Consider the following 27,218-nt stretch of genomic DNA (forward strand, 5'->3'; position numbering starts at 1 on the left):
GGGTCACTAGAGAAATCAAAGTAATAAAAAAATGTTTGAGAGAAGAAAATTCTATAGGCATGTAATCAAATCAAATTGTATTTATACATTCGATCTAAAATCAACTTGTATGACAGATCCAAAAGTGTCAGGCACAGCACTAGCCACTAAACAATTAAATGTACATCAAATATGATTAAGCCACAGTCATTACCCGAGAAGCCCATTCCATTAAGGGAGCCAGATGTGCGAATGAAAACCAGTTGTTCTGGGACACATGTTCCCAGAATAACAGCGGACAGGGTAAGACAGACATTGCCCCCCAAGTGTTATTGAAAGAGAGAGGGAGCAATTAATTCTGCATCCTTAGGAACTGGAGTTAGGATTGATAAATTTGAGTAAGGCTTGGAGTTCCCTGGTTGGCCTAGCAGTTAGGGATCTGGTGTTGTCCCTGCTGTGGCTCAGTTTCAACCCCTGGCCCTGGAAATTCTGCATGCCACAGGTGCAGCAAAAAAAAAAAAAAAAAAAAAAAAAAACCCAAATTTGGATTTGACTCTTGAAGGATGACTAAGTGCTGGTTAAACAGAGATGATGGGAAATACAAGTCTGGTTTTCAGGTGAATGTTTGCACATAAAACTATGGAAAGCAGAGGGTCTGTCTTGTGATGCATTCTTGAAGAATTTTCTTTGTTTTCTCTCTCTTGATATTTGTGCTTCTCCTTCCTCTTAGAAATTGTCAGAAATAGCCCCTTGCCCTATATTTACTAGGTGTTCGGGGGAATAACTATTTTTCTGTGCTCCGTCTGGGTCCTTGGACTCATTGACCTTCTTATAAAACAAGAGGGCCAGCATGTTCCCCTCTCTGCTGCTCCTCTCGCTTGGTGTCTCTGTCTCCAGCATCTTGTCTCTGGGAGGAACCCCTGACTGGGTCTGTACCTGAAATTTTCAAGGACGTGCGGATGACACGGTGGTGTCTAGAAGCCAACTAGACGGCTTCAGGCCAGAGAGCTGCGGCGGGAAGTAGTCCACGTCTGCCTAAATCCGAACTGACAACGAGCCCTGGATGTGTAACACCAGAGTCTTCTGTTTGAAACGTCAGAAACCAGCTACACAAGGCAACGGCACAAACTGAATTTTTCTGTTTCTTTGTTTTGCTTTGGGGCACCTCCGTGGCTGTCCTTTACATAAACGTCTCTTTATTTTAAAGGAAAATAGTTTGGATGGTCAAATGATTCATCAAAAGTCGTTATTCTGTTGCAGTGTCCGAAGGGACCCAAATGTAGCCCACAGGGTGTGTATGCGCTGCAGAAATAGAACAATGTAAAGACTTCCGCACTGTAAGTTACCCTCCCGCTGACGTGGGCTATGATATGGAAAAAAAACTGGCTCGTATTAACATGTAAGACACATTTGTACATTCTTATCTCTCCGTTTATTCTAATGGTGGGCTTGGTACCATGACTTGTGACGACTCTATGATTTGTTTTCTACAAAGCAAAGCAGTGCTTATATTCAGAAGGTTTGCAAACATCCTTTATGGAGAGCAAATCATGATTATACAACTTGTCTTTATTTTTATTTTCTGTCTAAGTGGTAAACAAAGGAATGAAGCTTTGCTGATCTTTCATGGAGTACTGAGACTCTCTACACCTTTGGTCCTTAAGTGACACAGAACTTAATGTATCCTGAAAGAAGGCTGTAAGAGCTATGAAACTGAGGAGCTGGCAGTGTATTCTTTACATTTTATTTTGCAGCTGTAGTATAATGCAATTTACATGTCATCAATGTGGTTAATTTTATTTTTTATTGTAAGAAATTTATGTATCTTTTAATGATTTTGATTTTTTCCATTATAGTTGGCTTACTAACAATGACATATTAGAAAAGGAATCCAATGTGGGTCATTTTGGAAAAATGATTTCTTTTACATGAAAAGATGTTCAACATCGCTAATTGTTAGAGAAATGCAAATCAAACCTACAGTGAGGGACCACTTCCCCCTGGTCAGAATAGCCCTTATTTACTAGGAGGAGTACTGATAAAAAAGAGAAAGACAAATACTATATGATATCACTTACATGGGGAATCTAAAATATGACACAAATGAAATTACCTACAAAACAGAAGCAGACTCACAGACATTGGGAACAGACGTGGTTGCTAAGGGAGGAGGGTTTGGAGAGGTGTGGATTGGGAGTTTGGCATTAACAGATAATAGCAAACGATTATATACTGACGGCTAAACAAGAAGGTCCTAATGCACAGCAAAGAGAACTATATTCAACATCCTGTGATAAACCATAACCAAAAAGAATATGAAAAAGAATGTATATGTATATACAACTATAATCACTTTGCTGTATACAGAAATTAACACAGCACTGTGAGTCAACTAAACTTCAATAAAATAATTCTTTTTTAATCTGAAAAAAAATGAGTCCTTTTTATACCTTAAAAAGAATTTTAGGAGTTACCATTGTGGCTCAGCAGGTTAAGAACCCATCATAATATATATGATCCGTGGCCTGGCTCAGTGAGTTAAGGATCTGGCATTGCCACAAGCTGTGGTGTAGATGTGGCTTGGATCCAGTGTTGCCATGGCTGTGGTGCAGGCCTGCAATTGCAGCTCCAATTTGACCTCTAGGCCAGGAACTTCCATATGCTGTGGGTATGGCCATAAAAAGAAAAAAAAAATTTAAATAGGTTAATACAATATCTAAAATGTTTGAGAGCATGAAGTAGGAAGAGCCATCCACTCTTGTTTAATCATCATTACTCATCTTCAGGATCAGAGATACCAAGTTCTCATGAATCCTTCCAGAGACACATTGTGCCTATACTGCAAGCTCATATACTTACATGTTCCCCTTTTTATCCCCGCTCTTTAAAACAGAAATAGTGGTAACCCAAGCACATTTTGCCCCTTAGATTTTTTCACTTGGTATGTCATGGAAATACTTCCATATCAATACATAAAGAGTTTTCATGTTCTTTTTTATGGCTGCATGATATTCCTTTGTATAGATATACCATCACTGATGTACTGGTCCTCAAGTATAGATATTTATACTGTTTCCAGTCCTTTGCTATTGCAAACAATGCTACATTGGAAAACTTTTCTAATGTGTCACTTGAAACATATGTGAGGATGACTATCAGATAAATTTTTAGGAGGTTGAATATCTGAGTCAAGAAATGTGTCTATTTGTAATTTTGAAAGATACTGCCAAATTAACTTCATAAATGTTGTACCAATTTACACTCCTACCAGCAATATATGAGACTGTCTGTTTCCCCAAAGTCCTGCCAACAGTAAATACCTTTGCATAATTGGAGCTTGGGATTGAAAAATGAGTATCATGATCTAGTAAGATGAGCCAAGAATGAACTTCTTCCATTTGGATCTATCTTTCTTTGTAAGATGCCTCTTTCCAAGCAATGGCATTCCTGAAAACTGTGTGCTAAAATTAAGACCTTAAAATCAGATCTTCAAGTCACTATATTACAAAGCCTTAACTGAAAAATTTTAAACTTAATGAAGCATATTCAACCACAGTCCATATTACATGGTGCTTTTTGGACCATCAATAAGTAAAACTATTTTTAATATTGTTGATTTCATCTATATCAAAACCCTTCTAAAATTCTATTTAGTGTAGGTTATATATGCACACACATATATGTGTATGTTTATAAAAACATATTATAGGTACATCATAGTATTTCACAATTTTTGAATACAAATTTTTATATGTGAGGGTTGCCCAATACATTTTTGCTGCTGAGACCTGGGACAAAAACATTTTAAAGACCACTGTCTGGGCTATATAATCTGGTGCTCATAAAATAAAGGAAATGTAAAATTAGCAAGCATTTAAAACATGTAATATTTTCCTGTCTAACCTCTTTCCCCTGGCAACACAATTCTGGAGTGGTAGTGAAGAGTCTGAGAACCAGTGTATTACTTAACGCTGTGTCAAGCCCCACCCAGAGTGCCCTTCAAGTATCCCTAGATTTCCAAAAGAAAAATATGTTTCTCTCTCCCCAGAGAGGATGATAACGAAAAGTCTGAAATCTCCCCCTTCCCTAAGATGGCAAGTCGAATAGAAAAACAGAAGGCTGACCCTCTTCATTTGAATGATTCCACTCGAGAGGAGGATGGAGAGGCTGGTGATTTTCCTCATAACGACTTCATGCACTGATCTCACAGCAGGCATTTCTCTGAAATGATAAGGAAGTCTTCCAACAGCTGCTCCTGGAGGTTGTGGCTCTGGCCAGGGTTTCCTTCCCAGCAGCAAATGCTTCCCCTTCTGGTCTTACTGAGTCCAAACTCTTACTGCTCACTGTACCTACCACATGCCAATACATCGAGAGATGAGTTGTTGGAGCAAGGGATGAAAACTTCACTCAAAAAGCCAGCAGACCCAGAAGGTGTTAGACTAGCATCCCAAAGAACCATCTTACCGGAGTTAGAATCCAGGCTTCTTTTATCTTAAAAGGGGAGCAGGTGTGGTTGGTCGTTGCAAACTTCTTGGTGTCAGAAGTCTTGGTTCTTTCAGTGGTCCTCATAGATCACTTCCCAGTGTTCCTGTAAACCTGAATAAGACAAATGCTATTCTTTGTTCTGCAACTTTTTATCTCTGTATGAATGGAAAAAGTAAGTGGTATATCCTAGAAGGTCAGAGCCTTGAAAATGGACTATCCTGTAGCATTCACGCTATAGGCAACTTTCTTATCTTGTAGCAAAAGCAATGGATACAAAGGTTAAAGGAAAAGAAACAGATCCAATATGGAGTCAGATTTGTTCTTTTCTATTACACTGGCAGCAGCTCCTGACCACAACTCCTACCAGAAATGAGAATTTCTTCTCTGTGAACAGTTGTTGGATTCCTCAGATCCTGGACACCTATGTACAACCTTTAAGGAGCACCTTAAAGAAGTGACCCCTAAAAGTATCTCTTCATGGTCATACCTATTTAAAAATATTTTTTCCTGATATTTAAAACTTGGAAAACACAGAAAATGATAAAGACAAAATTAAAAATAACCATAATGGAAAAAAACGAACTCAACATAATATTGCTGTTAACTTTCAATCATGACTCCTTCCAGTCTTCTCTTAGTATAAAATATAATTTTATTATATAGATAAATATAATTACATAGCATATATGATTTTGCATTCTAATTATTTCTCTCCATGGAATGCACTGAATATTTACCCTGTCATTAAAAGCATGTTCAAAATACTTTTTAAATAACTACTTAATAGATCACTGTATCACTGAATCTTATTTAACTATCTCACCTCTGTTGGATGTTTGTTTGGGTTGTTTTCAATGTCATACTCTAATTGTATCTAAGGAACATCTTGGCCTAATGAATTCTTGCTAACAATTTTAAGTTCAAATTTCAGGTTGAGTCCTTGAGATGAATTCTTGAAAGTAGCCACACTATATTGGCAGCTTTTGATACAAAGGGACTGTACATTTCTGCCAGGAGTCCTGCCTCACTACACCCACATTCACTCACTGCATTTTCATAGATTTTGAATAAATATTGCTAATTTCATAGGGAAAATGATAACACTGCTATAATTTCTATTTCTTTAATCACTACTTAGATTGAAACATTTTTGTGTTTTCCTAAATAATTTTTGTATAAGAAAAGTAGCACAGACTGTGTCAGAAATTGCAAAATGGAAGAGTTTAAATAAAAATCATTTGTAATTGCACAGCTAAAAGAGCTCATATGCAATAATATTGCTTTTTATTTTTCAAATCTTATTCTAATGAGAATTTATTTATATAGGTGTTATATGCATATTTGGATCATATAATATATATAACTTAGAAGCCTGCTTTTAATTTTTTCAGCATTTTAAATTTACTGCTTCTTAAAAGTAATTTGAAAATGTGACTTTAAATAGCTACCTAACTTCCTGTCCATTGAAGGTACAATAATTTCCTCAAATATTACCATTTTGTTAGGCATCTAGTTATGAACTTTGATTACAAATAATGATATTTTCTTGTTTTTTAGCTGGCATTTGAGTCCAAATAAATTTGAATTTCAAAATGCTTATTGGGTGCTATAATCTGCTTCTATGGATTATCAGTTTATATCCCTTCTCTCATTTTCTAACTGGAATTAACTGGTTTTTTTAAATTTAGTTGTAACAGCTTTTTAGATTTTAAAAATATTATGTGTCATGCAAGTGTTCCAGACAGCCTATATTTTTCAAGCCATGTTGAAAAGCTAACTCCTGGAAAAGGGAACCCTCCTACACTGTTGGTGGGAACGCAAATTGGTGCAACCACTATGGAGACAGCATGGAGTTTCCTTTAAAAAAACTAAATATAGAAATACCATATAATCCAGCAAACCCACACCTAGGCATATATCCAGAGAAAGCCATAATTTGAAAAGATACATGCACCCCAGCATTTACTGCAGCACTATTTACAGCAGCCAAGACATGGAAACAACCTAAATGTCCATCAACAGGGGAATGGATAAAGATGTCGTACAGATATACAAATGGAACATTACTCAGCCATAAAAAAGAATGAAATAATGCCATCTGCAGCAACATGGATGGAACTAGAGATTATCATTCTGAGTGAAGTAAACCGGACAGAGACAGACAAATATCACATGATGTCACTTATATGTGGAATCTAATAAAAATGACAAAAAAGAACAGACTTATAAAAGAGAAACAAACTTTGTTTTCAAAACCCATCTTATAGTTGTTACCATAGGGGAAATCATTGTAAGGGGTAGGAATTAGGAGGGTGGGAATAATATATACACACTACTGTATAAAATAGATAGTTAACTAGAACCTTCTGTATAGTACAGGGAAATCGCCTAAATAGTTTGTAATAAGGTATATGGGGGAAGAAAAAGAATGGATATATATTTATGTATAACTGATTCACTTTGCTGTATACATGAAACTAATACAACTCTGTAAGTCATTTATACTCCAATAAAATAAAATTTAAAAAGAGAAGAAGAAGAAAAAAAAAGAAAAGCTAACTCCTCAATGACCCTATGCTACACCGTTTAGAAATTAAGAGTAAGACTGAGTGGCTGCTTAGTTCTTTTTCTCACCTCCTCCTATCTATGCAACCCATTTCTTTTCTCTGCATCCACATCCTTTAAATTCCAAGCTTTGCACAATCCTATCACTTTGTGTTGGTAACAGGCAGCTCCGGATCAAGGGAAATGAATGCGTCACTAAGACTCAAAGAAGAGAGCGCTCAATGACAAACGTGTCAAAAACAATAAGACATCTTTCCTCGGGGTCTTAAAATCTCTCTCTCCCAAGATGCTCTCCTTTCTCCAACGCCAAGAAGATAACAGACCATTTTATTTTTAACTGATATGTACCAAATATCTACACTTTCTGATTGTTGCCTATTTTAAGCTTGTAAGCATTAGTAAATGCAGAATATATATTTTCTAGGGTGACTTTTTTTTTTTTTAAGGAGTGTGCAAACATGGCTTTTGCTAGCATTGTTTTATAGTGGATAGAAAGCTCTCCGTAAACTTTTACATTCTCTGCAACATGTTTTGTTAGAAAAGCCTGTGGTAGTATCTAAAATTGTATAAATCATCAGTTTTTAATCTGGCAGGAAGTAGATAGTGGCCCATTAAACTTTCGTAATTAAATTTTCCCTGTACTCCCCCATAGAACCATTATCTGAGTTTTCTAATTAACACAAGAGGAGGGAGTCAATTCAGATTGATGGGATCTAGAGCCATCCCCTTTCATTTTAATGACCTTTAATAAACTTTTATTACTATTGATATTGATAATTATAATACACCCTTTAATTCTGCAATGTGATTCTAAGGACCTTTTCAAAAATTGCAAAATTCACCTTTAAAGCTAGAGTAGGCAGAATTATTATATTCCCAGATGCTGAGTATTTAAGGCAGTGACTTTACGTGAGCCAGAGGGTAGACAGGCATCGTGTCAGTGGCTTTTTCTTCCCTCGCCCACAGTGCAGGACCTCAGTCAGAGGTCCCCTTACAAAGCCTCCAATTTTCGGAGCACAGCTCTCCTCCAAAGGCTGGCAATCAGGCTCAATTGGAAGGTATTTCATGATAAACAATCCACAGGGAGCCAGGTGGAGTTTACTAAATTTGTTTATTTTCCATTGGAAAGGCACGGAGACCAGGAGGCTAGATGCCCAAGAGAATAAGTCATTAGGCAAGGGAGACTGGTCGCCCAGAAACTGTTTAGGTTATTTTGCCAGAGTTTTACATAATTCTACCTTCTCTTAGAGCTGCCGTTCCTGTCATTAGAAGCGATTCTTCTGTGAAAATATGAATGTGTTGATATGAACACATAACCACTGAGAACCCGTCTGTCTTTTCATTTGCTTCAGAAACTGAAGTACCAAGACGCTAAGTTCCAGGGGTCACATGTCAAGTAAATGACGGGGCTAGGCTTTAGCTAGTGCTGTTGCTTATCAAGCTATACTGTCTGCAAAACTGTCATGGGTAACTTATGCTGGACTTCTTGTGTCTTGGTTAACGAAATGAAAAGTTGTGCGGTTGAGGAGTTCCCGCAGTGGTGCAGTGGGATTGGGGGAGGCAGCTCTGCAGCGCCAGGATGCCAGTTTGATCACTGGCTCAGCGCAGTGGGTAAAAAGACCCCGTGTTGCCACAGCTGTGGTGTAGGTCACAACTGTGGCTCAGATCCAATGCCTGGCCCGGGACCTCCATGTGCCGCTGGGCAGCCAAAAATAGGAAAAAGAAAAGTTGTGAGGTTGAAATCAACTCACCTTGTGGTATTTAGGGGATACTGAGTTCCATAGTCTGGTAATGTCCTCATTCATAAAGTGGGAACTAAAATATATTTATGCCATACAACTATTGTGGAGATTAAATGAGATAAGGTATATAACATGCTAAGCAGTATGCCTGGTTCAACAAATTTACCTCTCATTTTAATTGTAAATATTGTATTCATAGTGCCTCACCAGTTCTTTTTTTTCAACTTCACTTCTTCTTTTCAAAATTCAGGTGTTTGTGTTTCGATATCTTAATAGATGGGAAAAAAGTATATATATCAAAAATAAAAGTCTAAGTGTTCCCATTGTGGCTCAGTAGGTTATGAACCCTATGCCAAAGTCACAGCAATGCCAGATCCGAGTTGTGTCTGTGACCTACACCACAGCTCACAGCAATGCTGGATCCTTACCCCCACTGAACAAGGTCATGGATCAAACCCACATCCTCCTGGTAATAGTAGTCGCGTTCATGAACCACTGAACCACAACGGGAACTCCAAGTTTTGTTTAGTTTTTAATAACTCTCCTCTACTTGCCTCTGGAAAACCTCTCTTCCTAGGGTCTGGCTGCTGATGTCTCTATAGTTTTTTACTATTTTAATTTTTTATTAGAATACAGATTTTAAAAATAATTAAAAATCACAAGTTGGCCTGGTTTCTATAGCACCGTGGTCAGCAAATAAAAGGTTGTGTTCACACGAGATTGTGTTCATGTACATCTCTCTGGAGAAGCTTCCTCTTTCACTGACAGATGTATGTGTGGGATGGGGAATGAGTGGGCTTGGATCCTGTGTTGCCATGGCTATGGTGTAGGCCAGCATTTTGCAGGTCTTATTTGACCACCAGCCTGGGAACTCCCATATGCCACAGCTGCGGCAAAAAAAAAAAAAAAAAAAAAAAAGAGCAAGGAATGGGTTTTACTTCTGTGAATGATGGCTATATTCAGCATCTGGATTGGGGCAGTGATTTCATGGCTGTGCACCTTTGTCAGAGCTTACCAAATTGCTTATTTTCCATGGATATGGCTTATTTTACATAAATTACCCCTCAAAGGAGTTATTAAAATATAGTATGTGTGTAAACCCAAAACAACTTCTTAAGTTAATAAAGGCTGGTGGTAGTTCCGATTCATCCCCCCTAGCCTGGGAACCTCCATGTGCCACAGGTGTGGCCTAAAAAGACAAAAAAAAAAAAAAAGAAGAAGAAGAAAAAGAAAACCAAACAAAACTAGATAGAACATTGTAAATCAAGTATAATAAAACATTAAAAAAAACTAAACAAAACTAAATTTAAAAACTCAGCAACAATAAAAATCCTCATGGAGGAGTTCCCTGGTGGCTCAGTGGGTTAAGGATCTGGAGTTGTCACTACTGTGGCTTAGAACACTGCTGTGGTGCAGGTTCAATCCCTACCCCTGGAAATTCCACACACCATGCGTGGCCAAAAAGAATCCTTATGGAAAAAAATCAGAATCCTCAAATGCTACAATATATAATCTAAAATGCCCAGATTTTAGCAAAACATTATGATAAAATATTATGATCATAACTCATCAAAGACATCTTAGAAAAGATATAGAAAGTGTAAAAAACAACAAAATAAAATTCCATAGTTAAAAATTGCAATGACTGAAAAGAAAACCTCAGCATATAGGCCTAACGGCAGATTTGAGAAGGCAAAATAAATAGCAAACTTGAAAGTAGATGAATGGAAATTATCTGATCTGAAGAACAGAGAGGAAAAAGATGGAAGAAAATAAAACAGAGCAAGAGAGACACGTGGTACAATATTAAGGAAACCAAAATACATACAGCGTAAGTCCTGGACACAGTGGACAGAGAGAAAGAAAAGAGGGGAAAAGTTTATTAAAAATTAAGGGCTAAAATCTTCCCAGATTCGATGAAAACTATTCATGTACAGAACCAAGAAAGTCAATAAAATATTGCATAGGATAAAAAGAAAGAGAGTCACACTTATAAGTATCAAATTCAAAAGTGTTTAAAAAAAATTAGAGCACAGAAGGAAGACGAATTTATCTTGTAAAGAGACGCAATAATTTGATTAACAGTTGACTTCATTTCAGAAACAACAGAACCCAGAAGGAAGTAAAATATCATATTCAAAGTGCTGTAAGAAAAATAATTGCCTGCCAACCAAGAATTCTATAGCCAGCAAAACTATTCTTCAAAAGATAAAGAGAAGACATTCATACATTTAAAAAGACTGAGACAATTCACTGTTAGCAGACCTTTCTTTAAAAGACCGCTAAAGGAAGGTCTTTGTACTGAAAGGAAATTATGCCGGATGATAACACATCAAGAAAAATGAAGTAAATGGCAAAAGCATTAAAAAGAAGAAATAAAATTGCCATAATTCTACATATTAACTCAGTGAAAAACACACAAAAAATTACTTTTAACATATAAATTTACTCTCTGCATTGTTAGAAAAGAGCCGTTGATTACTCTATGCCAATATTTTAAGTTTTATTAATTTTATTGTAAGATGGAACTAGTTTCTATATGACATCAGAAGTACTTAAATGAGGTCAGAATCGCTATCATAATGAAGTAGAGGCTTTTTAAAAGTGAAGCTTTTGTCTTTTGTTTTTAGTTACTGACATTTGAATTTTTATTAAATGTTTTTTCACTGGAGTTCCCATCATGGTTCAGCAGATAATGAACCTGACTAGCATCTATGAGGATGCAGGTTTGATCCCTGGCCTCACTCAGTGGGTTGAGGATCTGGTGTTGCTGTGAGCTGTGGTGTAGGTTCCAGACACGGCTCGGATTCCATGTGGCTGTGGCTCTGGCATAGGCCGGCGGCTACGCTCTTATTGGACTCCGAGTCTGGGAACCTCCATATACTGCGAGTGTGGCCTTAAAAAAGACAAAAAGACCAAAAAAAAAAAAAAAGGTTTTTCATTAAAATAGGACACCAGAACACTCTTCAAACATCTCCCTTGAGTACAAATTATAATTTTTATCTCACAGATTTAATAAAACCTATTTGACATATGCATTTTGAATCAATTTGGTATACTTCAATATTTCATTACTGTGTTCATCAATAATCTTTAGCAACTATAAAAGACAAGGATGACACTATTATTCTCCTATCCTCCAACCTAAAATAGCCAGTCTACATGGATTATTTTCTCTCATATCAATCTATTATTTTCCTTCATAGCGCTTATTACAATCTGGAATCACTATTTCCCCCCTACGTTTTTTTATATCCATCTTCCCCAATGTAAACTCCATGAGGACAGGAATTGAGGACAGGAATTAGTACATTCAGCTCCTACAGACATGGCACACTTGGAACACAGTAGGATCTCAAGGGTTGCAGACTCTACTAATGAGTAAACATAAAAGCATGTGTTTTGTGTGTGTGTTGTGCTTTGAAGGTGGCTTACCCCTGATAGTAAATTTATATTTTTAGCAAAGAAAATCAATTACCACAAGTGTGAAGGCTCTGTCCTCTTTCTGTCATCAACTCTGTTATTTACCTTTTTTGAGCTTGTCGCCCCGGAATAGAAGTCATTAGTGTCTGTGAATGAATGGCGATGCACTTGTATTATCTGCATTTAGGAAGTTACAGAAGCTTACATTTTTAGTGGATTCTATTCTGACCCCTCCAAATGTTCACACATGAGTAAAGACCCAGAAATTGGCCTAAAATAATATTGTCTCTGAAATTGAAATAGAAACAGGAAGTCAGCTCTGAATGTCCTCTATTTAACCTTTTGCGTGATGTGTGCTTCCGCTTTGGATTTTGTATCTAAGGGCCAAACAGGATTTCAATCGCATTTATTCAAATATATTCTTTACGGAAATGCTTCTTTCATATATGATTCTACTATCTTCTCCTTAGAAAACCCCCCAAATACTGGCAGTGATAGAGTAGGTAAAAAGGTTTTTGCTATTGTTGACTTGGAGACTGTCTTCCAGCAAATCCATGTCTACCACACTAACCTCTGAGCACAGCACCTGTGCCTGGCTCCGCCCACTCGTGGAAGTTTCTGAAGCAGAAGACCTTCGGTTTTCATAGCAAAAGCACCTCCCTTGAGAGTCCCACCCCTGGCAGGGGTTCCTAGAGGAAAAACTCGCCAGCTGAGAGAATCATTCTAGTTCTTCATCACAAGTGCTCCATCCGAAACAGTCCTTGACAAAACTCTCTTTACAAACTTAGGGCCTCCTCCTCATTTTCTGGTCTACCCTTTCAGATGCTTTTGAAAGTCGCGTCTCTCGAAGGAAGAAGAGATGTGCCAGGATATTATGCAACTTGCCCCCGTCCCCATACAACCCATAGAAGTTCATACTTACAGTACGCGGGTATATGAGCCCACATGGGTACCTAGGACCATTTTCATTTCACATGATACTCACCTTCTTGCTTCTTTAGATAATTGCCTGTTTCTATAATGATTTTACTTCTATTTCTGTTGATGGCTTTCAGACATAATGGGGTGATGCCTTCTTTAATGAGCTCAATGGTTTCAAACCTCCATAATGCAGAGATTGGCGCCTTATACTGAAAGTGTTAATTGCTTCTATAATTACAATATGAGAAGTACACTAAAAAAAAAAAGGAGTTCCCCTGATGGTGCTGTAGGTTAAGAATCCAGCATTGTCACTGCTGTGGCTTGGGTTGCAGCCCTGGTGTGGGTTCAATCCCTGGCCGCAGAACTTCAGCTTGCCATGGATGTGGCCAAAAAAAAAAAATTATCGGTACCCTGGGTTAAAGTCTTCTGCAGAAGAGAAGAAATGCTTTTCCAAGGCCAGTGATGAGTTACATTGCTCTTTTTCAGCATTATATCCAGATTTTTCAGGGTATCTCTTTAGGAGGTGGGTCCTGCCTCATCTCTCTACATTATACTGGTGTTATTCCTCCCTCCTAGACCTGGGGACGGGGAGGCTGGCTTTTTCCGCATCTTTACCTCTTCACAAGTGGTTCCTTTTGCCTGCTTCTCTGGATAGCACTCTCCCACGTTACAGCATAACTCCTTCAATAAGCCCTTGATGATATGGTGGTGAACATACTGCTCCTTGATTCTGCTCTCCCAACACTCTATTCCTGCTCGTGCCACTGAACATATCACATAATCCTGGAATGGTCCCGTTACTTCTCTGGTTTACTACTTCAGACCCTGTGCTTCTGGAGCAGTGCTTTTAAAAAAAAAAAAAAAATGTTTACTGGGTTTTAAAAGTTTTTTTATTATAGTTTATTTACAATGTTTTGTCAATTTCTGCTATACAGCAAAGTGACCCAGTCATACCCAGTTATACACACACACACACACACATTCCTTTTCTTATATTATCTTCTATCATGTTCTAGCCCAAGTGATTGGCTATAGTTCCCTATGCTATGCAGCAGGACCTCACTGCTTATTCGTGCTAAATGTAATAGTTTGCATCTACTAACCCCAAACTTGGAGCAGTGTTTTTTGTTTTGTTGGTTTGTTTGTTTGACTTTGGCCATCCCATGGCATATGGATTTCCCAGGCCAGGGATCACATCCAAGCCACAGCTGCAACCTATGCCACAGCTGCGCCAAAGCCAGATCCTTTAACCCGCTGTGCTGAGCTGGGAATCAAACCTGCATCCAGAGTTACCACCAATCCCACTGCATCACAGCAGAACTGCTAGAGCAGTGTTTTGCAATCCCTAGTTATCCAGGAGCCTGCAGAAGGCCCCTGTCGTGTTTGCTGAATGAAGCATGCAAGCAAGCAAGCAAAACATCAAGAACGTGGCAAAAATCAAGTGTATTTATTTAGTGTTTTAGTAGATGCAATTTCCTGCAACATGTCTACTCTAGTGAGATGAATTGCAAGAGCCTGAACTTACAGGTTCCTGCTGTTCATGTTTAGCCATCTTAATGCATCATGGCTGATTGGACACACAGAAACTCTCAATTAGTCTTGTTTTGCCATGGTGCACACAGCTCTATCCAGAAATGATAACAAAAACACCACATAGCTGTCTGATATCGTAGAGGGAGAAGTACCGTATCTGACTCTATAATCTCAACCTATGTAAGACTGCTACCATTTGAAGGCCTCGAAACGTGCTGTCTATCAGTTGGGATTCCTCCCATAATTACTGTGGGAGAGGGCCAGGTCTCTGAGTACCAACTCCTTGTAACAGTGCTTCAGTGGATCAAAACTAGAAAGGGGTATCCCGGCTCTGGCGGCCGGAAGCTAAAGGGCCAAAACAGGAAACTCAAGACAAAGGCGTTCAGGAATAACTAGGTTGATCTCTTTATGAGCATCAGTCAAAACCCCTAGAAAATTCTGTTCTCTATCACGCTGAGTTAACCGTTTGCAATGCCTTGGTACGCTCACATCCAGCCCTGAGGGAACCTTAAAATCAAACAACAAAACCAAAATTCCTGCCTTTCACACCACTCCCTCTCCCCACCCCAGAACTTCACCCTTGCTTAGCTAAACCTCTTCCTCTGTCTCTCAGAAGAAAGGGTGCTTATTTTGTGGCCCCTAAAGACGTATGTGAAATTTTTATTACTGAGAAGAAATTGGGACTCAGCATGTGTAGAATGAGCCACAATATATCACAGCTGGCACTGAATTTCATGCCAACTGCATGATGTCACTTGGTAATAATACCAGATATAAGAAAGGGGATCAGCCTCTGTTAAGGCAAAGGCTCGAGACTTACTTGATATAGTGTGTTGACCATGCAGTGTCTAAAGGGAATGATCCAGAGAAAAACAAATGAGGAAGCGGAGAAGAGGCCACTGCCATAAATGATTCTTAGGATGCACAGTGCATTCCCACTGACGCCTTAGCTTTGAAGGGATGGAATTCCTAGGAAATATTTGTGAATTAAGAATTAAAAGTAGAGGCGTTCTCATTTCAGCTCAGCAGTAACAACCCCAACTAGTATCCATGAGGATGTGGGTTTGCTCCCTGGCCTCACTCAGTGGGTTAAGGATCCAGCGTTGCTGTGAGCTGTGGTGTAGGCCAGCACCTGCAGCTCCGATTTGACCCCTCGCCTGGAGGGGTCGGCCCTAAAAAGATGAAAAAATAAAAGTATTAAGCATAGAAATAGGGGTAAACATCACAAAAGACATCTGATGGGCTCTCCTGCAATATTTCCACTGCAAATAAAATTTATGTAAGATGGAGATGGAGGGGTTTTGAAAATTACCTAATTTGTGAGAAGCACACACTGGGGCTTACAATGGGGATCCAGGGAAAGATAAAAAGATACACATACACACACAAATGAGGAAGTTTCGCAAGATCTATAAATAGGGACAAGCATCTTTAGACCAGGGTGATTAAAAGAAAAATCTTATTGAATTAAAAATAAAATGCTGTTTTCTGACACTATTTAAATATTTACTAATGCTTGCCAATAATTTCATGAGCAAGATCAAAAAGGCTATGAAATGCTTTTTAAAGCCACCTATACTGATACATTTTCAATTATATACGCACTTTTTTTCATTTCTGCCCTTCTAAATTTGAGGTTAAGTCATTAGTGAAATCAATAGCAAAAGAAAGAGAGCAGATAATAGAAAGAATGTTTTGTATTTCTATCACCTTCCTTTCAAGAGTCTAGGCATTTTTGTCGTTAAAGCCGATGCTTAGATGTGAAATTGTTTTTACTGAGTTATTGATGACTGTATCTACGCAGAGCCTAAGTCAAATTATAGTGTATTATGGAAGCAATAGCTTCCTTCAATTTTTTGCATTATTGTACTATAAGCACCACCTAAGCCTATTACAAAGCTGCCATGAATATTGTGTCTAGACTATAAGTCATCTAGGTTTTAACCAAATTAAGTCTCCACTGCATGACTCAGATTTAGTATCTTCTGAACAATACAATGTAATCTGTAACTAGGGACTTATTATAAGAAAAAAGCCTAAAGTACAGTGCCTTATCCACAATGGGCATTCAATAAATATTTGCTGACCTAAAGGCATGACCTGGACCTACTATGAATCTCTCCTATTTTTATTTTATAAATTAATTAAGAGCTAGCAATCTATAACACTTTTATCACGTCACCAGCCTTGATATATGAAATTATATTCCTGAGGAGGAATGTGGAATTCACACAGGACAGAATAGGATAGACTAACACACACCTTCTGAAAGAACAGTGCATGTTTTTAATCCACACCAGCAGGTGATCAGTTTCTTAGCAGTGATCAATATAGGTTAGACATTCTTCTTAAAACCGTCTTCACCATCTGGGATTACTGCAAGAATATTCCCAAATAGGCTAAAGAATAATCATTTTTTAACAATAAGGTACAGCATGAATTCCATTAATGTTTAGAAAACATATCATACATTTAAAGGAAAAACAATACTATAATTTGAAGCCTAAACAGTAAGTTCTAGTTTCTCTGTCTAAATTTTTCCTTGGCAAGAAGTCTCAAACTAGTCAAAACAGCAGTATGTCTTATACAGGAGTATCCAAGGGAATTAACTTCCATCCATGAATGCTTAACTTAAGATGGACCTAACCATTTAATTTAACCATTGAATTTAAAAGTGTTCTACAGAGACATAAACACCCAGCTGCAATTCAACGGCACTAAGAAGATAAAGAAGGTAGGAAGGAAATGGATTTCAATAAAAGAATAAAGAAAAATAGGTTAGGCAACTTGTGTTTCAATATGCATCACTCTGTTTAATGTAATTACTTAGGAGGTACTTTTAAGAAAACCTTTTCTGGAAGAATTGAAAAATGAAATCTGTTCTGTCTCCATCGGACTACAGCAAGATGGCCTTGCTGGAATGAGAACCAGCTTTATTTTTGTAATAATGAAAGTTTTGTTAAGTTAGAACAGTGTGTAACAATCGGTTAATCAGTTAAATTATATCATTAAACTCTCATAGTTTTGAGAAGGTCAAGATAACCAATGTAGCTCCATTTTTAATCATATATATATTTAACTATATATTTAATTCTATGGATATAAGAATATTATATATATATATATTTAATTCTATGGATATAAACTTACAACCGTAAGTTGAAATAACCAACAGGACTCAGAAGGGACAGTGTGCGTACATTTGGAAAGTCTTGTTTTTTTCTGAAATAAATCTCGTATTTGTGAATTTTTTTCATTTAAAAAAATTCCTGTATGTGCTAGGATATTTCGTTTCAAATTCACCAGCAGAGAGTACAAAACAGGTTTTTCTCATGAGATTCCCATAGAATTTTCCAAATTGAAACACTATTCACCAGTCTTAATTACACTGCCAAGAAGTCAAGATTTTGTTTCTTGCTCTTTGCTTTGTTGTTCAGCAAGAATCCAACACCCCTGAGCAATTTGTCTGCTGAGGCGCGGGAGGAGTTAAATGCAAAAAGTTGAGCGGTAAAAGCAGAAAGTGTTTTACTTCTATCTCATCTGGGACCTCCTAAGGGAAGAAACGAGTGAGCTATGCAGACTTAAGGGGAAATAAAAAAAGAAATTGTCCCAATGCTATGCAGTAATCAACTGGAGAAAAAAAAAATCAGTCCGTATCAGGTAATAAAATATGGAATTAGGGTAGAGCACTTGTCTGAGGCTATATCCTGCAGTAAAGGTTATTTTCATGATTTATAAGGGTTTTTAAAGATGCTCGCGGAACGCCACCGGAGAAATGAAGACTTGGGAAAGCTTTACATTGTTCTGCAAGTGCTTTCATAATACTTGTTTATGTTTTAAGGTTCGGGGAGGGGGGCTGGGGAGGAGAAACTGTACAGCGAGGTGGAACGGTTATTGACCAGATTGATCATGGGAACAAATCTGCCGGTGGTAACCTTGTTTAATGATATGTTGCTGGGCTCAGCACCTTGCTGAGGCTGTGATTCTTCACCGGCTGGGGCCGCATGATGGATCGCGGCAGGAAGCTGATGGTGCAATCACTCACCGGCCGTCACTGCCACCGCTCCGCCTGACACCGGTCCCCAGTCTCCGCGGAACGTGGCGGCCAGGCTGCCCCGCCCACTGGGAGATGCTGGGGCCCCGGCAGACTGCGCGGCGGCGGGTCGCCCTCCGCTCCGCACCTTCCATTGCAGGGCAGGTCTTTTAAGTTTGGGTTTGTGATTTCTTTTTCCCCAGATTTAAGTCGCCTTATAGCTTCGACTTTTGAATGCACATCTTGTAGCCCCCAGCTCATTAGGGTGTATTGTATTGTATTGTACTTTAAAATGTATTTTATTCAAGTATAGTTAGTTACAATGTTGTGTTAATTTCTGCTGTACAGCAAAGTGATTAAGTTATACATAGACTTTTAAAATATTCTTTTCTATTATGGTTTATTACAAGATATTACAAGATAGTGACTATAGTTCCCTGTGCTCTACAGTAGGACCTTGTTATTTATATGGGTTTATTTTAATGCAGCCAAACAGAAAACCGAGCAGGTCCTGGAAATCTGAAAACATACGCCCTAAAGACCAAAAAATTCAGGGAATATAATTCTTTTATAGGAAGATATATTTTATCATACTTTTCTATTTTTAATAGATGCATTAGTGGGGTAAAATTAAGTGAAGGTCATTTGGCATGATGTGACCTGGACCTATGTTGTTAGGCTAAGACGTCTCTAAATGCTTGGTCTTTTTTTTATCTCTGTCTGTCTGGCAACTATCATGCAATTGTTTGATTAAAAAAAAAAAAAGACAAGCACAATTGGTTTGAGAAAAACTGAAATATATGAGTGAATGGGTTTATCCGGTGACTCCTTCACGTGACCCATCTGTAAGAGTCCCCTATTGCTTATCCCACTAAACCTGAACTGCTCCTTCTGCACAAAGGTGATCCCAAACACCAAACCTGACTCCTGTACTCTCCAACCTGATTCCTTTGGTTTAGTCAGGACCGATTCATTGTCCTCATTATTCATGCTCCTTCTTCTTTTTTTTTTTTTTTTTTTTTTTCTTTTTAGGGCTGCATCCGTGGCATATGGAAGTTCCCAGGCCAGTGGTGGAATCAGAGCAGCAGCTGCCAGCCTACGCCACAACCACAGCAAGAAGAGATCCAAGCTGCATCTGGAACCTACACCACAGCTCCTGGCAATGCCAGATCCCTGACCCACCAAGCGAGGCCAGAGTTTGAAACCTCATCCTCATGGATACTACTAGTTGGATTCATTTCTGCTGCACCATGACGGGAACTTCTCGATGTTGTGCTTGTGTTTTCTTTTTCCCCTACTTGGAATGGTCACTATTTTCCCTCCATTTACCAGCTCTTCTGAAGCCAGCCTGGTGCCACCTCTTACAAGAAGTACTCCTTGATTACTACAGCCTGTTTACCCCTTATATAAGACCTTTTTTTTTTTTTTCTTTTCCTGCCTCCATATCCTCCATCCCCTCCTTCTTAAGCCCCACATTCTATTTGGCAAGACTTGTGTTTCCGAGGATACTAACTCTAATTTCACATCTAAAAAGGGGCCTCGAGACCTGGAAATTTAACTAGTGCACTGAATTGCCTTGGTGGTGAATTTCATTCAGGAATTGACATACAAAATTTATTAAGTTTTTGCAGAAATGCTGGAACACAGGTGTTCTCTTTTCTTACTGCACAAACAAGCCTGTAGGTGTAGGAGCTTCTGGAAAATACCTTGGGACTATGAGCAAGCTATGCTTAGGAGGAAACTGCTGAGGATAAGGCAGAGACAAAGAAAGAAGACATTTGTTGAATCACTGAGATACTTAGGCCTGCCTGATGCCAGCCCAGAAACTATGCAGTTTTGTAAACTGAGTATTTTCTTTGGAGTTCAGCCAGTTTCTCAAGGATTTCTGTTACTTGCTAAGAACACTGCCATCTTCTTTGAACTCAATTGGCATTTATGATAAATAGACATTACTTGATTTGACTTTCCCTTTTTAAAAAAAAAATCTTTTTAGGGCCTGACCAGTGGCATATGGAAATTCTCAGGCCAGGGGTCGAATCATAGCTGCAGGTGTCAGCCTACGCCACAGTCACAGCAACTCAGGATCCGAGCCGCATCTTCAACCTACATCACATCTCATGGCAACACCGGGTCCCCAACCCACTGAGGGAGGCCAAGGATCTCACCCGAGTCTTCATGGGTACGAGTTGGGTTTGTTACTGCTGAGCCACAACGGGAACTCCTTGGCTTTCCTGTTTTCTGAATGAGCAACCAACCTCTCTGCAACAAGGCTGAAAGCTTCTTGAGGATCCAGCACACGGCTTTGACTCCTCTTTCTCCTCTTGGCAATTTGCACCGTGCTGGTACAGAGCAGATGCTCAACACACACTCGTGGTTTCATTCCTCGATGACTAGCCCATCGTTCTTCGGGCTTGTTTTACAACTTGCTGGCTCCATTGGCAGGGGTCTCCAGTGGACTGCAATAGAGAGTCACTGTCATCTCCTGTATCAGGAAGGAGATTTATAGACAAAAGGAGTGATTCAGACTCTACAAGCAGATTTTCACTATACTTCTATTCCGCAAACACCTGCTGGCCAAATATAAGTTCCATTACCTGTTGTCTTGTGGGCATCTCAGTCTTGACTGATTAGCTAAAGTGTTTCCCCAAAATCTCTTGTTATTTTTGTCAATCAACCACCACTGCCCAGACGATTTTTTTTTTCTTTTTTTTTTTTTTAACCGCACTCACGGCTTATGGAAGCTCCCAAGCCAGGGATCAGATCCTAGCTGCAGCTGAGAGCTAGGCCACAGCTGCCACAATCCCAGATCCTTAACCCACTGCACCACAGCAGGAACTCCCAAACAATTTTTTCTCCACTCTTTCTGCTACACTCCCACTTCCTTGAGATCCAGGGTAGGAGGTGATACACACAAGAGAACCGGGATTGTTACAGACCTTCAAAAACTAAAAAACTATCGCTGGTCAGTCAAGGTTTTAGAGCTTCATATATTATCAGTAAAAACAGGGAGTTCCCGTTGTGGCACAGTGGTTAACAAATCCGACTAGGAACCATGAGGTTGCGGGTTCGGTCCCTGCCCTTGCTCAGTGGGTTAACGATCCGGCGTTGCCGTGAGCTGTGGTGTAAGTTGCAGACTCAGCTCGGATCGTTGCTGTGGTTCTGGCATAGGCCTGTGGCTACAGCTCCGATTAGACCCCTAGCCTGGAAACTTCCATATGCCGCGGGAGCAGCCCAAGAAATAGCAAAAAAAAAAAAAAAAAAAAAAAAAAAAAAAAAAAAAAAAAGACAAAAAAACAAAACAAACAAACAAAAAAAAACAACAAAAACCACCAGATAACTACCACATTGAGATGTAATCATTTAACACACTTGTACTTTATGCCATTAAAACAAGTACAGTTTACACATTATACAGATAAGTTAATACATTATACAGATAAGAAAATTTATACACTAAATATATAGGAAAGTTTATACAATCTCAGAAAGTTTGTATGTTATCTCAACTTTAAAGCATTCAACTTAAGCAAATTTTGTTGGGAGCCTATAAATTTAATTTAGACAGAGGTTCCAAACGCCTAAGACTTTCCAATTAGTCTCATTTCCTGTATAGGAAAGATATTCTGATATAAGCATATTTAAGATATAAAACGGATTTCTGAGAAAGACAAAAACACTTGCTCCATTCCAAGATCGGGCTCTCAAACTTTATTACGCATTACGCATAAGAATTAGCTCTGAGTTTGTTAGAGGACAGATTCCTGGGCCCTGCCCTTGAGGAATCTGATTCAGTGGGACTGGAACGGGGCTGCACGAGATGAGACATGAAATGATGCTGGGATTACTGGTCCACAGTCCACACTTTGAGGAGCACAGCTCTGCACAGCAGTCCGCCTCAGAAGAGCTGCAAGCTTATGTTTTATCAGTTTTCCTGCCTTTCTCCATTATTACTGAGGCCCATGGGTTGTAATTACGCAATTGGAAAATCACATTTCCACCTAAACGCCTTTGATTTTATTTAGTTTCTCAACATGGTTTAGAATCGCAGCTCTATTAATATGTCTAAATTGCTTTTTTATTTAAAAACTAAATGATGATGACTAGTGTGAGTTTCTGAGTTGAGCCGATGATACCTGTAAGCTGATTTAGTTACATGGTTGCCTCCTCACACAGGCACTTGAGTCCTAGCTATTTGGTCTTCTTTATATTATGAATTATATTGCCATCGCTTGAGAGATACTCTGTATATTATTATTAATACTCCTACTAACAAAACGCTACACCAGTCTACCTCAAAAAGTGGCATTAACAAGCTATAGGCACAGTACCTGACAGGAAAAAAAAAAAAAAGCTCGCCTTATAAGCCATGAAAAATAACATTGAACACACACACACAAATGGCTGCACTGAGACCTCCTGGGGGGAGGAGGGATGGAGAAAGTTGAGAATTATAGTTTTCCAACGAGATCTCGCTTGTGGTATGGTTTCCTTCGCTAGCTAACTCAACACACTTTGAGCTACATGTTTAAAGGCATTGTCCTAGCTTTCAAACAAAAAATGTTAGCAAGTTCTGTGGCCCTCAAGAAGCAAAAATGCAAACAACCAAAGCAGTGTGATATTATCCTCGCTAAACAAAAACATTTTTCAACTGTCCAAAAACGTGTGAGAAAAAGACAGACGCATACTCAGACCTAATGCCAGTCCAAATTTCTTCCATCCTCTCGCAAAATTTCTGTTTCATTTAACCATAACCATCTTTCAGTCTGTACCCACTTTATCTGTAAGTCACAAATGTAATTCAAAGCAAAACCGAAACTCACTGGTATTCGAGAAAACAGTAAGTTTCGGTCCAGGTGTACATCAAAGTTATTCCTTTTTGAACAAGAACCTTAATACAGTGATATTGTATTTATAAGAATAAATGACATGCTAAGGGAGCATTCTGTATCATGGACACTTTATAACTACCGGTCCTGTATGATGGTTAACATAAAATGGGCTTAACTGCAATAAACTGGTGTGTATTTTGTACTTGCTTCTTTGTATGTTAGCATTTTAAAATGGACTGTTCTGATAGCTACAACATTTAAAGACCATCCAAATAATATTTAAAGTCTGGGTGGGGAAGGATTTTTTTTTTTTTCATCCCTCCGAATGAAACTAATGCACACTTTTTTTTTAAAGGGAGTGGTTGACATTATTTGCATTTACATGTGATATATCTACAAATACAGCACTATGATAAGCTAAACAATATCCATCAGTTTTCTAGTCTTTGTAAGTTTACTGGAAAACATTTAAGATGTTATACCCCCTTTCATCCCAATGTTTATAAAAAAGAGAAAATGGTAATTAAATAACCTATTACCCATCTAGCTTCATAGATGCTCTTATATAAACATGTTCTCCAAATAATTGATTGTTTGGGCCAACAGATTTGTAAACTGTTGTATTGTACCAGATGGTCGCTATAATAGCTAAAATATAAAAATAAAACTGTTTTCTAGAAATACATTTGTCAGCTAAAATGTTGAATCCACATATACAATATGGATTTATATATATCATTTGTCAGTTTAAGAAAAATACATAAAGCATATATTGATGTTTGATAATATAATTTAGCTGGCAAATTTTAGAAGACATTTAATATTGTTTGCTGAAATTATACAATTCAGATGTATTGACACTAAAGGATATTCTGGTGCCAAAAAATGTTGGAAACATTTTAAAATCTATTTTATCTCCCATTCTTCTTCTACCAACTTAATCAATCTATCTATCAGGCCATATGTAAAAAGCACAGGAAAATATTAAAGCTTTGCTGGGGGGGCCTGAACATCTGCGGACATCATTGAAAGCCACTTAATAATCCCAATGAAAGAAATTTTACATTTTAAAATCAGAGACCTCCTTATGCAAATAATTTTGCCTTTAGCCATTTTAAAACGAATTGAAGGAACGAGAGGATTTTACAGTTTTACATAACACTGTTGAGAACTTTGATCTTACATTAATTAGTTAAGATCTTGACTGATCACAGCAGAAGCAAACTCAAAAATCAGGTCCCTCGCTAAAAATGAGGTATAGCCACAATCTATAATGATAACAATTTCTGCTTTATCTGATCTTATATTCCCTATGTTTAGTGTATTATTGAAGATGATAGAAGTACTTTTTTTTTTTTTTTTTTAGGGCTGCAGGTGCAGCTTATGGGCGTTCCCAGGCTAGGAGTGGAATCAGAGCTTCGGCTGCCGGCCTATGCCACAGTCACAGAATTGTCAGATTCAAGCCACATGTGCAAACTATACCACAGTTCCCGGAAACTCCGGATCCTCAACCCACTGAGCAGGGCCAGGGATTGAACCTGCATCCTCATGATACTAGTCAGGTTAGGTTCTTCTCCACTAAGCTACAACGGGAACTCCTAGAAGTACATTTTTTAACCTTATTGTATAGACATTAAGCTCAATAGTACAAGTTGTGTACTTCAAGCTATTAAGGGTATAAACCAAACATATTTTGAGGTTTTTTGTCTTTATTTAAAGACTGAGATTTGAAAACAAATAACTTTACATACTTAGTGTAATTCAAGGCCATGAGATGCTGTACTCTAGAACATGTCAACTTTAAATGAAATCTATTGTGTTATGATTAGCTGTTTCATTTTGTTTCATTTTTTTCCCCCAGCAAAGAGCTTATGCTAAAATAAAGCTGAAAGCTATATTAAACTTTTAGAAAATACGACCTTCCTTTTATATCCAAGAAACTAAAATTCAGAACCCACTAAACAGCCAATCCCTGCAAAGAATTTCCTTTTCCCTACAGGTAGTAGGAAATGGAGCCCAAATGACAGGACCTCATCTGAGCCTCCCCAGCTCCCCCAGTCTGCACAAACCCACTCTATCAATCATGGCAGGATAATGCATAGTGGTTGCACCTGTGACAGGAAATGATTGAGTGCTGAACACAGGGCCGGCTTCGCCTGTCGCTTTGTGCATTTGTATTTCTCCAGGGCTGGTTTGAGAATTTTCAGAACTTGGGGGTGGGGAAGGAGGCATTCCCATTGTATTTTGAAAAAAGAAATAATAATGCATGTTGATTATGAAGACATAACAGAAATGAGGCAGGAAAATGCTCCGGGCTGGTCAGGTGTGGGAGAGCATTTCGAGGGCCCAGGAGGCAGTATTATGAAGCTGTAATTTAGTTCATGTAAGTAGAGGATGCTGACCATGACCCCTCCTTTGGAGACGTCTCATTCACCCAGTGGCCAAACAGACATTTGTCCCTTTTGGGATCCCATAAAAGAAAAAGAACAAAAGGTCAAGCCTTACCTATTGTCCAAAATGGCTATATAATCTCACTTAGTTCAGGATAAGAGCGGGGAAAAAATTCTTTTTTCCTCTTGTAAGCTCTTCCTGCACTTTTGGGGAAACCTCTGATTTAGTTAAATGGTTGAAGTGCCATAATCTGTTAAGAAATTGAAATTACATCATATAGTTTAAATCATTTTCTGCCAATTCAGCCATTTATTGAAAACATGGGTGGTACAAATATATTTTAAAGTGCCTCTTGTGGCGTTCAGTGTTTCATTTAAGTTAGTCCTTCTGCATAGAACCACACGTGTTTTTCTGCTACAGAAGAATAAAATATTGATAATATATTTTATTGTGCTCATGGCTCACATAATTCGAGTCTGAACTTTTGAAATGACGAAATGAATATTTTTGTTAAAATAATATTACCTATTACAAAATCCTGGAGGGCAGGGAATAAACAAAAAGTAAAAAAAACTCAGTACACTGATTGCAAACGCTCCCCACAAAGGGGAGGAGGGAGAAGAGTAACAATAAACACAACAAATCTGGAAGTGGAAACTCAGTTTCTCGGATTCGAATTCACATTTTTGTCTGAATCGCCCTTGTCTCCGCCACAGGACCTCACCGCAGGCTCAGACTTTTAAAAAGAGTTGTGTTAAAAGTAGACTGACTCTCAGGTGCCTTTTTCTTTCTATTTACTATGATTACCTTCCCACCTTCCTTAAATAGAGGCGACTACAATTACAGAGAAATGAAACGACTGCAGCGTCGAGAGGGCGGGCTTGTTCCAGGACAATCGGATTTTCCTGGGTAATGCACACGCAAACCCACGTCCCGTCTATTTCATTGTTTTCACTGCGGAGAATCCTTTTCACAGCTCTCCACGTCTTTGTTGACCCAACGCCAATAAAGTTGCTTGGCCATAAATAGATCGAGGCAGCGGATTAAGACCGGGGGGAAACTGACGTTCTCTGGGTGCCTACGGATCGGCTGGATCCCCGCGAAGGGGGTAGAGGTTGAGGGGGTGGCGTAAAGGAAACCGCAGAGCACTTCGGCTCAGTGAAACCCAGTTCCTTCACCCCAGACTTGTGGTGGCCAGATGTGCGAGACTCTCTGGACCCCAAGCCTTTTTTCTTCAGCCACCGGTCCTCGCCAAACCGAGGAAACGGGGTGCGAGGTCTGGCGGGTCCGAGATCGGGGAGAAAGGCGGGCTGGTCC

Source organism: Sus scrofa, chromosome 10 (genome assembly GCF_000003025.6).
Source record: "Sus scrofa isolate TJ Tabasco breed Duroc chromosome 10, Sscrofa11.1, whole genome shotgun sequence".
Taxonomy (NCBI): Eukaryota; Metazoa; Chordata; class Mammalia; order Artiodactyla; family Suidae; genus Sus; species Sus scrofa.